At 43.3% G+C, this 5186-nt stretch overlaps 1 protein-coding gene across 1 annotated transcript in view; it reads right to left on the bottom strand.

Annotated features, from left to right (window-relative positions):
- The window catches only part of ELK3 (ELK3, ETS transcription factor), a 41082-nt gene extending 40801 nt beyond the window's left edge, over positions 1–281 (bottom strand). Inside the window, exon 1 of the mRNA XM_009286759.1 lies at positions 89–281. The gene's annotated coding sequence lies outside the window, so the exon portion shown is untranslated. The remainder of the gene's footprint in view (positions 1–88) is intronic.
- Between the last annotated feature and the right edge of the window lie 4905 nt (positions 282–5186).

Genomic DNA, 5186 nt, shown 5'->3' with positions numbered 1-5186 from the left:
GCAGCAGCCGCCGGCTTCCCCTTCCCCTCCCCGAAGCCCCCCGAAACTTTGCAGGAGTCGGGTCAGGCGCAGCAGCACTTGTACCTACCCAGAGCCTGAGGGACTTTTTCCGCGCTCACCTGGTAGTTGAGAGGGAGCTGGGTAAAATCCCCTGGTTCTCCATGCTGACAGTCTTCTGCAAACACTCTGTTGCTCTTGTAATGAGATCCTGATTTTTCCCCCCCCTTTTTTTTTTCTTTTTTTTGGGCCGGGGTGTGTGTATGTGTGTGTGTGTGTGTGTGTGTGTGCGCGCGTGTGCCTGTGTGAGAGAGCGAGCAGGAAGTCAGAGCAGTCAGACAGAGAGCCGGCTCACTTCCTTTCCTGCATTATTCCCCAGGCGGTTTGCAGTCTGTGTAAACAGGCTTTTCCTCCCCTCTCCCCTCGCTCTGGCCACTGATGTGCAGCATGGCTGTAATATAAGACACACACATAGTAAAATGGGTAACGGTAACTCCACAGGCTCGCAGGGAGCTCCGCGGCTCCCCCGACCTCCACCTCTTCCTGTGCTACACCCCTAGGGAGGAGCTTCCCGCCAGCCCAGCGCTTGGCCCACCGGCGGCAGCCGGCTACCAGCCGGCTGAAGTGGCTTGGCAAAAGCATACCCGCTTTTCCCCGGGTGACAGTTGAGAGATGCTTATGAAGGGCTTACGAGCGGCGCGTCGTCCTCCCGGAGCATCGGGAGGGGCCTCGGCGAAGCGCTGGCCCTGGGAGAGGCGGCCGTCCTTGTCCCACCGAGCTGGGGGCTCAGGTCGTGGTGGAGCAAAGCGTTGGGCGCCTCCACCTCGGGTCAGTGGAGGCTGAGGGGTTGGTGGTGTGTGGTAGCTCGCTAGATGCGCTGGCCGCCTTCCCGAGCTGGACCTCACGTAGATAGCAAAATACAGAAACGGTGCAACATGGCACGACAACATAAATTGAGGGAAACGACATATTAAAAGTCAAGGGGCACTCAGATTGTCAAATCCGAGCTGGATCTTCCAGCTCCCCATCACATCTCAGAGACAGACCAGTGGTAGTTTGCTGACTGGGATTTAGGTTTTGACCCTCAAGCTGTAGAAGTCAGATCTAAACTGTTGGTTTGGATTTATTAAAAGGAACGCATTTCCACTATTTGGAGTTTGCATCCTTTATGTCTTTTCTTGTGTCTCATACATCTGCATTGTACTGTCTATTTCTAACTTTATTTGGAAATTCTCCGAGTGAGTGACATTATCTTCTGTCTGCCCAATGCATCAGTGACATTCAATGCATAATACTTTAAAATCAATAGTGCGCTGCTATTTCTTTTAACAGTTGCAAGATCTATCATTCCAGCACAATAACTGCAGTTCAGAATGTTCTTGACATGCAATGACACACAAGCTATGATTATTTTTTATCACTCTATTGGGTTGTTGCTTACGATGTCATTGGGAACAAAAGTATGCCTTAATGGAATTAAAAAGATCGTCACAGTTGGCCACTAAGCATTAGTCAATAGCATCTGAACAGCTGGGGGTGAGCAAATTGTGAGCCTCTTGTGGAAGTCCGTCAGGTTTCTTCCTTCTTGTCTTCTAACATGCCACGGGGGAGCAAGAATAGCACGGTACTGGCACACCAAATTATGTAACTTTGTTATTTTCCTTAAATATTTCCCTTTTAGAAGTCATTCTGAATTTTAGAATACAGATGTGAGGTCTGCTAAATCCTCATTTTGTGTTTCCCAAATAAAGAAGCATTAAAACGTTTAACTTGAGGTAGTATATTTCCTAGATTAAAATGTGCAGTGGATGAAGTCCTTGCTGTAAGCGTTAGTTTAAGTCATTAGGATGCAGGAATCGATCTTTGTTTGGGAACTACAACCGAAGATCTGGTTTTGCAAAAGCAGGGTAGCCAGAGAAGCTTTTATGGTACCAATATGCAATGTTGGACTGACAGCTGGGGGTATCAGCATTCATCTTCTACGTTTATCTTTCATTGATTTTGTGAACAAGAGAAGAAGCAGAGACACTCCAGAGTTGCCTTGACCAGTTATTGGTGTGGAGATCTGAGAGAACAAACTCTCAAAACCAGTATAACTTTTTTTTTTTTACAAAAAGTAAATAATGCTATGTCTTTAAAAAATGTTTTAAAATTAAAATGTTTCTTTATTATGCTGTAACTTGGTTGACAGCGCTAGAATGTTTTTTTACAGCACCAGTCCTTTTTTTCTCTAGATAGTGAGGTAGAAACCTAAATAAAGCTGCCACGCTGGAGGTTAGATGGCCAGTGGATGAGGGCTCTTCATATTACCCTACAGATGCTGGAGAAGAAAATGCAGAACTTGTTTAATGGAATAAAGCCACCAGGATATGTTGGAAACACGAGGAACTCAGAAAGCTCTGCTGGAAGAAAATGGGAGCTTTTGGCCAGGGCTACTGCTTCTAGCGCTATGGATGTCATCCAGAAAATATTATTTGAAGCTACATCTATGTGCTTGATAAAAACATTGTGCTTTACAGAATGGTTGATGAAGCTCTCTCATCCGCGATATCTGCCTGCCTAAATTAATCTAGACTTATCCTTAAGGATTATCTTATGCAAAAATACAAGATGATGAATGAGGAAAATTGCAGGTTTGTATTGTGTGGGAGCCTTTTTCTTCTGCAAAAGCAATTCCACTCAGAAAACCTGTTTCTTTTTGTAGTCATGAAAATGCTAGTTACGTTTTTAGTAGAGTCACTAGTCAACTTCTGTGTCTCGATTCACATCCATTCATCAGCACATATTGTCATTACAACTATCAATTACGAAGCCCAAGTCCTGTCCTCAAGCTGTGAAGATTTGGGGTTTTAGCTTTGGAAATTGTTCCTTGCTCAGAGTTGGTCCAGACAACAGCTGTCGCACTCGTAAAGGACTAAGAGTAACTAGAGACAGCTCCCCTTCAACCAGTAAGGCAGGTTACTGCTGCTGAAAGTCCTAATCTGATGGGTTCAGGCGATCCTTGAACAAACATATGCACCCAGGATGTCTCTGTGTCCTGTTTATCTAGGGATAGTGCAGTTTGTAAAAAAGCCTGTATTTATAAACCTGTCCTCCTGTTGAAAAAATTGCCCCAAAGCATTCCTAAGTATAGTGACTATAATTCTGCCTCATTTTTATTAGATTACATCAATTAAGAAACCAGGCTTTGTCTGTCCTTTCAGACTGTTTCTACCGTATTCTTAAACTGTTCATAAATCTCATGTGCTGCTGTAATTAACCAATCTGAAACAAAGAAACAAAAAAATAAAGGTAGATTTGCTGTGCTCCAGAACTCTGTTTAAGCTTTTCAGGCTGAGGTTCATATCTGTGTTGGTCTAGGTTTTAGTGTAATTTCACTCCGAGACTGTGTCCCGCTGTAATTAAATTATTAAATTAAATTAAATAATTGTAGTGTCACTTTGCAGTACATTATTTTCCTTAAATGTACATAGATGTGTAATTATCAAGAACAAAGTTAAAAGCAGTTGGAAATAATTGTCATTGCATTTACTATTTTAATTGCAAATATATTTAATGAATGTATACATTGTTTCACCCTCTCTAGACATTTGTATTTCTTTCTAAGTTACAGGCTCTGTAGTGAAGAGGCTTCAAATTTGTGTCTGCCTTTATGACAACTAACACAATAGGTTCTGTGGGAGAATCACTTGTAACCATTCTTCTCTCTTATTTTCTAGTAATTCTACTTGAATAACCACCTGCCAGGTTACAGGGTGATTTCCAGGGGATTTTGGAAGGTGGGTATATAGAAACTAATTACCTGAGTTGGAATGACAGCCTAATTCATGTAGGATTCTTGGTTGCCCTTCACAACATACTGTTTAAATGCCTTGCAAATGTTGCACCAATACTGATGAATGTTCCTCTAGCAGGTTTGGCTTTTCTCCTTCACGCTTTCCTGTAGCTGGACAAATATGGGCTTCAGAGCCAACACCTTCATTATTGCAAAAAGTCCCGGGGGATCCATACCGCTCACAAAGTGGTCAGGTCCTCAGTTTTATCTCATCTCGCAGGCAGCTTCACTGGCAAGTCCTGTCTGCAATACTGTCCAGTGCTACCTCCAGGGTGTAACACTGACTCTAAACCCGTGGAAACTCAAGAGATTGGGCTGCACATTGCTCCCCAGCAAGCATTATTTCTTCCTGGGCTTTTTGCTGAGCTATCGAGAGTAAAATTGAGAGGTTTAGAAAAGGTTTTAGATGGCAGACGTCACAGAACTGTGTTCGCTGTTGAGAAACCTCTTATTCGAAGTTGGATCAGATTAGTGGTAAAAACAATCGCATGTCATCATCAAAAGGTTCAAAACCTCATGCCACATTTTCTGCAACAAAGAAATTCTGCAAGTTTTAACCTAAAATGTTTCCTGTCAGAGGCAGGAGAAGGGATAAGTGTTCCTTCACACCGTGAAACTGTGCAGATGGTTGGACCTTGGCAAGGAAGCGGGAGCCTCTTCCCTCCTCCCAGGGATTTCTTTTTCCCTCGGGGAGCATGTTCCAGTCCCTCGTGACAGAGGCTGTGAATGAGAATTACTGCTGGGTTGCAATTAGAACTCTGCCTTCAGTCTTAAGAGAACGATGTTTTGGAGACCCCAAGGTTTTCCTCTTCTTCCCTACCCACCCGTGGAAGGCCGTGGTGCTTGATCAGGAAGGAGTGTTTGGAGAAAATTACTGCTTTTACACTCCTCTTCCTCTGGCACATTTTTGCTTTCCTGAATGTTTTGCTTTCCCTGTATGTTGTTGTGGAAGAAAGCACATGACCCAACATGTTTCGATTAAAGGCATCGCTTGTGTGTACAATTTCATTAGGTTTGCCTTCTTAGTGAAAGATTTATAAGGAATTAACTACTGTGTGCAGTGTAATTGCCTATGATTTTTTGTCGTTTCAGGAATGTCGTGTTGCTGTGTGTTAAAAGAGCCTATAGCACCTAAATGAGCAACCCAGGAAAACAGGGAAAGAGGATTCCAAGAATCTTTGAATAACCGTGAGGTCTAATCTAACTGCAAAGATTAACTACTTCAGAGGTCACCATGCTTCTTAGATCTTTCAATCTGTTCTACTACAGTTTCTTTTCCAGGCTAATTAATTAAAGGTCTGAGCTAGAACTTTAGTTGCATTTTATCAGTCTCTTTCCCTCCCCGTCTCCCATC

Source organism: Aptenodytes forsteri, unplaced genomic scaffold (assembly GCF_000699145.1).
Source record: "Aptenodytes forsteri isolate BGI_AS27 unplaced genomic scaffold, ASM69914v1 Scaffold360, whole genome shotgun sequence".
Lineage (NCBI taxonomy): Eukaryota > Metazoa > Chordata > Aves > Sphenisciformes > Spheniscidae > Aptenodytes > Aptenodytes forsteri.
This window is presented reverse-complemented; position numbering and strand designations above follow the sequence as displayed.